Source organism: Scyliorhinus torazame, chromosome 27 (genome assembly GCF_047496885.1).
Source record: "Scyliorhinus torazame isolate Kashiwa2021f chromosome 27, sScyTor2.1, whole genome shotgun sequence".
NCBI lineage: Eukaryota > Metazoa > Chordata > Chondrichthyes > Carcharhiniformes > Scyliorhinidae > Scyliorhinus > Scyliorhinus torazame.
The window spans coordinates 27990208-28004205 of record NC_092733.1 but is presented as its reverse complement, the minus strand read 5'-3'; positions in this window follow the sequence as shown (position 1 = coordinate 28004205).

The following is a 13998-nucleotide window of genomic DNA, read 5'->3' as shown; positions in this document are numbered from 1 at the left end:
CACACTCAGACAGGGCAGTGTGATCACTCACACTCAGACAGGGCAGTGTGATCGCTCACACAGAGACAGGGCAGTGTGATTACACACACTCAGACAGGGCAGTGTGATCACTCACACAGGGCAGTGTGATCACTCACACTCAGACTGGGCCGTGTGATCGCTCACACAGAGACAGGGCAGTGTGATCTCTCACACTCAGGGCAGTGTGATCACTCACACTCAGGGCAGTGTGATCACTCACACCCAGACAGGGCAGTGTGATCACTCACACTCATGACAGTGTGATAACTCACACCCAGGGCAGTGTGATCACTCAGACTCATGCAGGGCAGTGTGATCACTCACACTCAAGGCAGTGTGATCATTCACATTCAGAAAGGGCAGTGTAATCACACACACTCAGACATGGCAGTGTGATCGCTCACACTCAGATAGGGCAGTGTGATCTCTCACACTCAGACAGGCAGTGTGACATCTCACACTCAGGGAAGTGTGATCACTCACACTCAGACAGGGCAGTGTGATCACTCACACTCAGGGCAGTGTGATCACTCACAGTCAGACAGGGCAGTGTGAACTCTCACACTCAGACAGGGCAGTGTGATCACTCACACTCAGACAGGGCAGTGTGATCAGTCACACTCAGACAGGGCAGTGTGACCTCTCACACTCAGACAGGGCAGTGTGTTGTCTCACACTCAGACAGGGCAGTGTGATCACTCACACCAAGACAGGGCAGTGTGATCACTCACACTCAGACAGGGCAGTGTGATCACTCACACTCAGACAGGGCAGTGTCATCACTCACACTCAGAGAGGGCAGTGTGATCACTCACACTCAGACAGGGCAGTGTCATCACTCACACTCAGGGCAGTGTGATCAGTCACACTCAGACAGGGCAGTGTGATCTCTCACACTCAGACAGGGCAGTGTGATCTCTCACACTCAGACAGGGCAGTGTGATCACTCACACCCAGACAGGGCAGTGTGATCTCTCACACTCAGCCAGGGCAGTGTGATCTCTCACACTCAGACAGGGCAGTGTGATCACTCACACTCAGACAGGGCAGTGTGATCTCTCACACCCAGAAAGGGCAGTTTGATCACCCACACTCAGACAGGGCAGTGTGATCTCTCACACTCAGACAGGGCAGTGTGATCAATCACACCCAGACAGGGCAGTGTGATCTCTCACACTCAGACATGGCAGTGTGATCGCTCACACTCAGACAGGGCAGTGTGATCTCTCACACTCAGACAGGCAGTGTGACATCTCACACTCAGGGAAGTGTGATCACTCACACTCAGACAGGGCAGTGTGATCACTCACACTCAGGGCAGTGTGATCACTCACAGTCAGACAGGGCAGTGTGAACTCTCACACTCAGACAGGGCAATGTGATCACTCACACTCAGACAGGGCAGTGTGATCAGTCACACTCAGACAGGGCAGTGTGACCTCTCACACTCAGACAGGGCAGTGTGTTGTCTCACACTCAGACAGGGCAGTGTGATCACTCACACCAAGACAGGGCAGTGTGATCACTCACACTCAGACAGGGCAGTGTGATCACTCACACTCAGACAGGGCAGTGTGATCACTCACACTCAGACAGGGCAGTGTGATCACTCACACTCAGGGCAGTGTGATCAATCACACCCAGACAGGGCAGTGTGATCACTCACACTCAGAGAGGGCAGTGTGATGACTCACACTCAGACAGGGCAGTGTCATCACTCACACTCAGGGCAGTGTGATCAGTCACACTCAGACAGGGCAGTGTGATCTCTCACACTCAGACAGGGCAGTGTGATCTCTCACACTCAGACAGGGCAGTGTGATCACTCACACCCTGACAGGGCAGTGTGATCACTCACACCCAGACAGGGCAGTGTGATCACTCACACCCAGACAGGGCAGTGTGATCACTCACACACAGACAGGGCAGTGTGATCTCTCACACTCAGACAGGGCAGTGTGATCTCTCACACTCAGACAGGGGAGTGTGATCGCTCACACTCAGACAGGGCAGTGTGATCTCTCACACCCAGAAAGGGCAGTGTGATCACCCACACTCAGACAGGGCAGTGTGATCTCTCACACTCAGACAGGGCAGTGTGATCTCTCACACTCAGACAGGCCAGTGTGATCACGCACTCAAACAGGGCAGTGTGATCACTCACACTCAGGGCAATGTGACCACTCACAATCAGACAGGGCAGTGTCATCACTCACACTCAGGGCAATGTGATCACTCACACTCAGGCAGGGCAGTGTGATCACGCACTCAAACAGGGCAGTGTGATCGCTCACACTCAGACAGGGCAGTGTGATCGCTCACACTCAGACAGGGCAGTGTGATCTCTCACACTCAGACAGGGCAGTGTGATCACTCCCACTCAGACAGGGCAGTGTCATCACTCACACTCAGGGCAGTGTGATCAGTCACACTCAGACAGGGCAGTGTGATATCTCACACTCAGACAGGGCAGTGGGATCTCTCACACTCAGACAGGGCAGTGTGATCACTCACACCCAGACAGGGCAGTGTGATCACTCACACTGAGACAGGGCAGTGTGATCTCTCACACTCAGATAGGGCAGTGTGATCGCTCACACTCAGACAGGGCAGTGTGATCACCCACACTCAGACAGGGCAGTGTGATCTCTCACACTCAGAGAGGGCAGTGTGATCACTCACACTCAGGGCATTGTGATCACTCACACTCAGACAGGGCAGTGTGATCACTCACACTCAGACAGGGCAGTGTGATCTCTCACACTCAGACAGGGCAGTGTGATCGCACACACTCAGACAGGGCAGTGTGATCACCCACACTCAGACAGGGCAGTGTGATCTCTCACACTCAGACAGGGCAGTGTGATCACACACACTCAGGGCATTGTGATCAATCACACCCAGACAGGGCAGTGTGATCTCTCACACCCAGACAGGGCAGTGTGATCTCTCACACTCAGACAGGGCAATGTGATCACTCACACTCAGACAGAGCAGTGTGATCAATCACACCCAGACAGGGCAATGTGATCACTCACACTCAGGGCAGTGTGATCAATCACACCCAGACAGGGCAGTGTGATCACTCACACTCAGGGCAGTGTGATCTCTCACACTCAGACAGGGCAGTGTGATCTCTCACACTCAGACAGGGCTGTATGATCACTCACACTCAGACAGGGCATTGTGATCTCTCACACTCAGACAGGGCAGTGTGATCACTCACACTCAGACAGGGCAGTGTGATCACTCACACTCAGACAGGGCAGTGTGATCACTCACACTCAGACAGGGCAGTGTGATCTCTCACACTCAGACAGGGCAGTGTGATCACTCACACTCAGACAGGGCAGTGTGATCACTCACACTCAGACAGGGCAGTGCGATCTCTCACACCCAGACAGGGCAGTGTGATCACTCACACTCAGACAGGGCAGTGTGATCGCTCACACTCAGACAGGGCAGTGTGATCTCTCACACTCAGACAGGCAGTGTGACATCTCACACTCAGGGAAGTGTGATCACTCACACTCAGACAGGGCAGTGTGATCACTCACACTCAGGGCAGTGTGATCACTCACAGTCAGACAGGGCAGTGTCATCACTCACACTCAGGGCAGTGTGATCAATCACACCCAGACAGGGCAGTGTGATCACTCACACTCAGACAGGGCAGTGTGTTCACTCACACTCAGACAGGGCAGTGTCATCACCCACACTCAGGGCAGTGTGATCAGTCACACTCAGACAGGGCAGTGTGATCTCTCACACTCAGACAGGGCAGTGTGATCTCTCACACTCAGACAGGGCAGTGTGATCACTCACACCCAGACAGGGCAGTGTGATCACTCACACTGAGACAGGGCAGTGTGATCTTTCACACTCAGACAGGGCAGTGTGATCGCTCACACTCAGACAGGGCAGTGTGATCGCTCACACTCAGACAGGGCAGTGTGATCTCTCACACTCAGACAGGGCAGTGTGATCACTCCTACTCAGACAGGGCAGTGTCATCACTCACACTCAGGGCAGTGTGATCAGTCACACTCAGACAGGGCATTGTGATATCTCACACTCAGACAGGGCAGTGTGATCTCTCACACTCAGACAGGGCAGTGTGATCACCCACACTCAGACAGGGCAGTGTGATCTCTCACACTCAGACAGGGCAGTGTGATCACTCACACTCAGGGCATTGTGATCACTCACACTCAGACAGGGCAGTGTGATCACTCACACTCAGACAGGGCAGTGTGATCTCTCACACTCAGACAGGGCAGTGTGATCGCACACACTCAGGCAGGGCAGTGTGATCACCCACACTCAGACAGGGCAGTGTGATCTCTCACACTCAGACAGGGCAGTGTGATCACACACACTCAGGGCATTGTGATCAATCACACCCAGACAGGGCAGTGTGATCTCTCACACCCAGACAGGGCAGTGTGATCTCTCACACTCAGACAGGGCAATGTGATCACTCACACTCAGACAGAGCAGTGTGATCAATCACACCCAGACAGGGCAATGTGATCACTCACACTCAGGGCAGTGTGATCAATCACACCCAGACAGGGCAGTGTGATCACTCACACTCAGGGCAGTGTGATCTCTCACACTCAGACAGGGCAGTGTGATCTCTCACACTCAGACAGGGCTGTATGATCACTCACACTCAGACAGGGCATTGTGATCTCTCACACTCAGACAGGGCAGTGTGATCACTCACACTCAGACAGGGCAGTGTGATCACTCACACTCAGACAGGGCAGTGTGATCACTCACACTCAGACAGGGCAGTGTGATCTCTCACACTCAGACAGGGCAGTGTGATCACTCACACTCAGACAGGGCAGTGTGATCACTCACACTCAGAGAGGGCAGTGCGATCTCTCACACCCAGACAGGGCAGTGTGATCACTCACACTCAGACAGGGCAGTGTGATCGCTCACACTCAGACAGGGCAGTGTGATCTCTCACACTCAGACAGGCAGTGTGACATCTCACACTCAGGGAAGTGTGATCACTCACACTCAGACAGGGCAGTGTGATCACTCACACTCAGGGCAGTGTGATCACTCACAGTCAGACAGGGCAGTGTGATCACTCACACTCAGACAGGGCAGTGTGATCTCTCACACTCAGACAGGGCAATGTGATCACTCACACTCAGACAGGGCAGTGTGATCTCTCACACTCAGACAGGGCAATGTGATCACTCATGCTCAGACAGGGCAGTGTCATCACTCACACTCAGGGCAGTGTGATCAATCACACCCAGACAGGGCAGTGTGATCACTCACACTCAGACAGGGCAGTGTGTTCACTCACACTCAGACAGGGCAGTGTCATCACCCACACTCAGGGCAGTGTGATCAGTCACACTCAGACAGGGCAGTGTGATCTCTCACACTCAGACAGGGCAGTGTGATCTCTCACACTCAGACAGGGCAGTGTGATCACTCACACCCAGACAGGGCAGTGTGATCACTCACACTGAGACAGGGCAGTGTGATCTTTCACACTCAGACAGGGCAGTGTGATCGCTCACACTCAGACAGGGCAGTGTGATCGCTCACACTCAGACAGGGCAGTGTGATCTCTCACACTCAGACAGGGCAGTGTGATCACTCCTACTCAGACAGGGCAGTGTCATCACTCACACTCAGGGCAGTGTGATCAGTCACACTCAGACAGGGCAGTGTGATATCTCACACTCAGACAGGGCAGTGTGATCTCTCACACTCAGACAGGGCAGTGTGATCACTCACACCCAGACAGGGCAGTGTGATCACTCACACTGAGACAGGGCAGTGTGATCACTCACACTGAGACAGGGCAGTGTGATCTCTCACACTCAGACAGGGCAGTGTGATCGCTCACACTCAGACAGGGCAGTGTGATCACCCACACTCAGACAGGGCAGTGTGATCTCTCACACTCAGACAGGGCAGTGTGATCACTCACACTCAGGGCATTGTGATCACTCACACTCAGACAGGGCAGTGTGATCACTCACACTCAGACAGGGCAGTGTGATCTCTCACACTCAGACAGGGCAGTGTGATCGCACACACTCAGACAGGGCAGTGTGATCACCCACACTCAGACAGGGCAGTGTGATCTCTCACACTCAGACAGGGCAGTGTGATCACTCACACTCAGGGCATTGTGATCAATCACACCCAGACAGGGCAGTGTGATTTCTCACACCCAGACAGGGCAGTGTGATCTCTCACACTCAGACAGGGCAATGTGATCACTCACACTCAGACAGAGCAGTGTGATCAATCACACCCAGACAGGGCAATGTGATCACTCACACTCAGGGCAGTGTGATCAATCACACCCAGACAGGGCAGTGTGATCACTCACACTCAGGGCAGTGTGATCTCTCACACTCAGACAGGGCAGTGTGATCTCTCACACTCAGACAGGGCAGTGTGATAACTCACACTCAGACAGGGCAGTGTGATCTCTCACACTCAGACAGGGCTGTGTGATCACTCACTCTCAGACAGGGCATTGTGATCTCTCACACTCAGACAGGGCAGTGTGATCACTCACACTCAGACAGGGCAGTGTGATCACTCACACTCAGACAGGGCAGTGTGATCTCTCACACTCAGACAGGGCAGTGTGATCACTCACACTCAGACAGGGCAGTGTGATCACTCACACTCAGACAGGGCAGTGTGATCTCTCACACTCAGACAGGGCAGTGTGATCACTCACACTCAGACAGGGCAGTGTGATCTCTCACACCCAGACAGGGCAGTGTGATCACTCACACTCAGACAGGGCAGTGTGATCACTCACACTCAGACAGGGCAGTGTGATCACTCACACTCAGACAGGGCTGTGTGATCACTCACACTCAGGCAGGGCAGTGTGATCTCTCACACTCAGACAGGGCAGTGTGATCACGCACACTCAGACTGGGCAGTGTGATCACTCACACAGGGCAGTGTCACCACTCACACTCAGACAGAGCAGTTTGATCACTCACACTCAGACAGGGCAGTGTGATCACTCACACTCAGACAGGGCAGTGTGATCTCTCACACCCAGACAGGGCAGTGTGATCACTCACACTCAGACAGGGCAGTGTTATCACTCACACTCAGACAGGGCAGTGTGATCTCTCACACTCAGACAGGGCAGTGTGATCTCTCACACCCAGACAGGGCAGTGCGATCACTCACACTCAGGGCAATGTGATCACTCACACTCAGACAGGGCAGTGTCATCACTCACACTCAGGGCAATGTGATCACTCACACTCAGACAGGGCAGTGTGATCACGCACTCAAACAGGGCAGTGTGATCACTCACACTCAGGGCAATGTGATCACTCACACTCAGGGCAATGTGATCACTCAGACTCAGACAGCATAGTGTGATCACTCACACTCATGCAGGGCAGTGTGATCACTCACACACAGGCAGGGCAGTGTGATCTCTCACACTCAGACATGGCAGTGTGATCACTCACACTCAAACAGGGCAAGGTGATCTCTCACAATCAGACAGCTAAGCATGATCTCTCACACTCAGACAGGGCAGTGTGATCACTCACACTCAGGGCAGTGTGATCACTCACACTCAGACCGGGCAGTGTGATCACTCACACTCAGGGCAGTGTGATCACTCACACTCAGACAGGGCAGTGTGATCACTCACACTCAGATACGGAAGTGTGATCACTCACACTCAGACAGGGCAGTGTGATCACTCACACTCAGATACGGCAGTGTGATCACTCACACTCAGACAGGGCAGTGTGATCACTCACACTCAAGGCAGTGTGATCATTCACATTCAGAAAGTGCAGTGTAATCACACACACTCAGACATGGCAGTGTGATCGCTCACACTCAGACAGGGCAGTGTGATCTCTCACACTCAGACAGGCAGTGTGACATCTCACACTCAGGGCAGTGTGATCACTCACACTCAGACCGGGCAGTGTGATCTCCCACACTCAGGGCAGTGTGATCACTCTCACTCAGACTGGGCAGTGTGATTACTCACACTCAGACAGGGCAGTGTTATCACTCACACTCAGGGCAGTGTGATCACTCACACTCAGACAGGGCAGGGTGAACATAGACACTCAGGGCAGTGTGATCACACACACTCAGGGCAGTGTGATCAAACACTTAAACAGCGCAGTGAGATCACTCACACTCAAGACTGGGCTGTGTGATCACTCACACTCATGGCAGTGTGATCACACACCCTCAGGGCAGTGTGATCACTCACACTACGTCAGGGCAATGTGATCACTCACACTCAGACAGGGAAGTGTGATCACTCGCACTCAGACAGGGCAGTGTGATCACTCACACTCAGGGCAGTGTGATCACTCACACTCCAACAGGGCAGTGTGATCACGCACATGCAGACAGGGTAGTGTGATCACGCACACTCAGACAGGGTAGTGTGGTCACTCACACTCAGGGTAGTGTGATCACTCACACTCAGGGCAGTGTGATCACTCAGAAAGAACAGTGTGTTCACTCACACTCAGGGCAGTGTGATCACTCACACTCGGTCAGGGCAGCGTGATCACCACACTCAGACAGGGCAGTGTGATCACTCACACTCTGACAGGGCAGTGTGATCACGCACACTCAGTCAGGGCAGTGTGATCACTCACACTCAGGGCAGTGTGACTACTACATTCAGACTGGGTGGTGTGATTACTCACACTCAGGGCAGTGTGATCACTCACACTCAGGGCAGTGTGATCACTCACACTCAGACAAGGCAGTGTGATCACTCACACTCAGACAGGGCAGTGTGATCACTCACACTCAGACAGGGCAGTGTGATCACTCACACGCAGGGCAGTGTGATCGCTCACATTCAGACAGGGCAGTGTGACCACTCACACTCAGGGCAGTGTGATGAATCACACTCAGACAGGGCAGTGTTATCACTCACACGCAGGGCAGTGTGATCGCTCACATTCAGACAGGGCAGTGTGACCCCTCACACTCAGTCAGGGCAATGTGATCGCTCACAGTCAGGCAGTGTGATCACTCACACACTTACAGGGCAGTGAGATGACTCACACTCAGGGCAGTGTGATGACTCACACTCAGGGCAGTGTGATCAGTCACACTCAGGGCAGTGTGATCACTCACACTCAGAAAGTTCAGTTTGATCACTCACACTCTGGGCAGTGTGATCACTCACACTCAAACAGGGCAGTGTGATTATTCACACTCAGAAAAGGCAGTGTGATCACTCACACTCAGGGCTGTGTGATCTCTCACACTCAGTCACGGCAGTGTGATCATTCACACTCAGAAAGGGCAGTGTGATCTCTCACACTCAGAAAGTTCATTGTGATCACTCACACACAGGGCAGTGTGATCAGTCACACTCAGAAAGGGCAGTGTGATCACCCACACTCAGACAGGGCTGTGTCAACACTGACACTGAGACAGGGCAGTGTGATCACTCACACTCAGACTGCGCAGTGTGATCACTCACACTCAGACATGAAGTGTGATCACTCACACTCGGGCACCACAGTGTGGTCACTCACACTCAGAATAGGCAGTATGATTACTCACACTCAGACAGAATAGTGTGAGCGCTCACACTCAGACATGGCAGTGTGATCACTCACATGCATGCAGGGCAGTGTGATCACTCACACTCAAGGCAGTGTGATCACTCACACTCAGACAAGGCAGTGTGATCACTCACACTCAGACAGGGCAGTGTGATCTCTCACACTCAGTCAGGGCATTGTGATCTCTCACACTGAGACAGGGCAGTCTGATCACTCACACCCAGACAGGGCAGTGTGATCTCTCACACTCAGACAGGGCAATGTGATCACTCACACTCAGACAGAGCAGTGTGATCAATCACACCCAGACAGGGCAATGTGATCACTCACACTCAGGGCAGTGTGATCAATCACACCCAGACAGGGCAGTGTGATCACTCACACTCAGGGCAGTGTGATCTCTCACACTCAGACAGGGCAGTGTGATCTCTCACACTCAGACAGGGCTGTATGATCACTCACACTCAGACAGGGCATTGTGATCTCTCACACTCAGACAGGGCAGTGTGATCACTCACACTCAGACAGGGCAGTGTGATCACTCACACTCAGACAGGGCAGTGTGATCACTCACACTCAGACAGGGCAGTGTGATCTCTCACACTCAGACAGGGCAGTGTGATCACTCACACTCAGACAGGGCAGTGTGATCACTCACACTCAGAGAGGGCAGTGCGATCTCTCACACCCAGACAGGGCAGTGTGATCACTCACACTCAGACAGGGCAGTGTGATCGCTCACACTCAGACAGGGCAGTGTGATCTCTCACACTCAGACAGGCAGTGTGACATCTCACACTCAGGGAAGTGTGATCACTCACACTCAGACAGGGCAGTGTGATCACTCACACTCAGGGCAGTGTGATCACTCACAGTCAGACAGGGCAGTGTGATCACTCACACTCAGACAGGGCAGTGTGATCTCTCACACTCAGACAGGGCAATGTGATCACTCACACTCAGACAGGGCAGTGTGATCTCTCACACTCAGACAGGGCAATGTGATCACTCATGCTCAGACAGGGCAGTGTCATCACTCACACTCAGGGCAGTGTGATCAATCACACCCAGACAGGGCAGTGTGATCACTCACACTCAGACAGGGCAGTGTGTTCACTCACACTCAGACAGGGCAGTGTCATCACCCACACTCAGGGCAGTGTGATCAGTCACACTCAGACAGGGCAGTGTGATCTCTCACACTCAGACAGGGCAGTGTGATCTCTCACACTCAGACAGGGCAGTGTGATCACTCACACCCAGACAGGGCAGTGTGATCACTCACACTGAGACAGGGCAGTGTGATCTTTCACACTCAGACAGGGCAGTGTGATCGCTCACACTCAGACAGGGCAGTGTGATCGCTCACACTCAGACAGGGCAGTGTGATCTCTCACACTCAGACAGGGCAGTGTGATCACTCCTACTCAGACAGGGCAGTGTCATCACTCACACTCAGGGCAGTGTGATCAGTCACACTCAGACAGGGCAGTGTGATATCTCACACTCAGACAGGGCAGTGTGATCTCTCACACTCAGACAGGGCAGTGTGATCACTCACACCCAGACAGGGCAGTGTGATCACTCACACTGAGACAGGGCAGTGTGATCTCTCACACTCAGACAGGGCAGTGTGATCGCTCACACTCAGACAGGGCAGTGTGATCACCCACACTCAGACAGGGCAGTGTGATCTCTCACACTCAGACAGGGCAGTGTGATCACTCACACTCAGGGCATTGTGATCACTCACACTCAGACAGGGCAGTGTGATCACTCACACTCAGACAGGGCAGTGTGATCTCTCACACTCAGACAGGGCAGTGTGATCGCACACACTCAGACAGGGCAGTGTGATCACCCACACTCAGACAGGGCAGTGTGATCTCTCACACTCAGACAGGGCAGTGTGATCACTCACACTCAGGGCATTGTGATCAATCACACCCAGACAGGGCAGTGTGATTTCTCACACCCAGACAGGGCAGTGTGATCTCTCACACTCAGACAGGGCAATGTGATCACTCACACTCAGACAGAGCAGTGTGATCAATCACACCCAGACAGGGCAATGTGATCACTCACACTCAGGGCAGTGTGATCAATCACACCCAGACAGGGCAGTGTGATCACTCACACTCAGGGCAGTGTGATCTCTCACACTCAGACAGGGCAGTGTGATCTCTCACACTCAGACAGGGCAGTGTGATAACTCACACTCAGACAGGGCAGTGTGATCTCTCACACTCAGACAGGGCTGTGTGATCACTCACTCTCAGACAGGGCATTGTGATCTCTCACACTCAGACAGGGCAGTGTGATCACTCACACTCAGACAGGGCAGTGTGATCACTCACACTCAGACAGGGCAGTGTGATCTCTCACACTCAGACAGGGCAGTGTGATCACTCACACTCAGACAGGGCAGTGTGATCACTCACACTCAGACAGGGCAGTGTGATCTCTCACACTCAGACAGGGCAGTGTGATCACTCACACTCAGACAGGGCAGTGTGATCTCTCACACCCAGACAGGGCAGTGTGATCACTCACACTCAGACAGGGCAGTGTGATCACTCACACTCAGACAGGGCAGTGTGATCACTCACACTCAGACAGGGCTGTGTGATCACTCACACTCAGGCAGGGCAGTGTGATCTCTCACACTCAGACAGGGCAGTGTGATCACGCACACTCAGACTGGGCAGTGTGATCACTCACACAGGGCAGTGTCACCACTCACACTCAGACAGAGCAGTTTGATCACTCACACTCAGACAGGGCAGTGTGATCACTCACACTCAGACAGGGCAGTGTGATCTCTCACACCCAGACAGGGCAGTGTGATCACTCACACTCAGACAGGGCAGTGTTATCACTCACACTCAGACAGGGCAGTGTGATCTCTCACACTCAGACAGGGCAGTGTGATCTCTCACACCCAGACAGGGCAGTGCGATCACTCACACTCAGGGCAATGTGATCACTCACACTCAGACAGGGCAGTGTCATCACTCACACTCAGGGCAATGTGATCACTCACACTCAGACAGGGCAGTGTGATCACGCACTCAAACAGGGCAGTGTGATCACTCACACTCAGGGCAATGTGATCACTCACACTCAGGGCAATGTGATCACTCAGACTCAGACAGCATAGTGTGATCACTCACACTCATGCAGGGCAGTGTGATCACTCACACACAGGCAGGGCAGTGTGATCTCTCACACTCAGACATGGCAGTGTGATCACTCACACTCAAACAGGGCAAGGTGATCTCTCACAATCAGACAGCTAAGCATGATCTCTCACACTCAGACAGGGCAGTGTGATCACTCACACTCAGGGCAGTGTGATCACTCACACTCAGACCGGGCAGTGTGATCACTCACACTCAGGGCAGTGTGATCACTCACACTCAGACAGGGCAGTGTGATCACTCACACTCAGATACGGAAGTGTGATCACTCACACTCAGACAGGGCAGTGTGATCACTCACACTCAGATACGGCAGTGTGATCACTCACACTCAGACAGGGCAGTGTGATCACTCACACTCAAGGCAGTGTGATCATTCACATTCAGAAAGTGCAGTGTAATCACACACACTCAGACATGGCAGTGTGATCGCTCACACTCAGACAGGGCAGTGTGATCTCTCACACTCAGACAGGCAGTGTGACATCTCACACTCAGGGCAGTGTGATCACTCACACTCAGACCGGGCAGTGTGATCTCCCACACTCAGGGCAGTGTGATCACTCTCACTCAGACTGGGCAGTGTGATTACTCACACTCAGACAGGGCAGTGTTATCACTCACACTCAGGGCAGTGTGATCACTCACACTCAGACAGGGCAGGGTGAACATAGACACTCAGGGCAGTGTGATCACACACACTCAGGGCAGTGTGATCAAACACTTAAACAGCGCAGTGAGATCACTCACACTCAAGACTGGGCTGTGTGATCACTCACACTCATGGCAGTGTGATCACACACCCTCAGGGCAGTGTGATCACTCACACTACGTCAGGGCAATGTGATCACTCACACTCAGACAGGGAAGTGTGATCACTCGCACTCAGACAGGGCAGTGTGATCACTCACACTCAGGGCAGTGTGATCACTCACACTCCAACAGGGCAGTGTGATCACGCACATGCAGACAGGGTAGTGTGATCACGCACACTCAGACAGGGTAGTGTGGTCACTCACACTCAGGGTAGTGTGATCACTCACACTCAGGGCAGTGTGATCACTCAGAAAGAACAGTGTGTTCACTCACACTCAGGGCAGTGTGATCACTCACACTCGGTCAGGGCAGCGTGATCACCACACTCAGACAGGGCAGTGTGATCACTCACACTCTGACAGGGCAGTGTG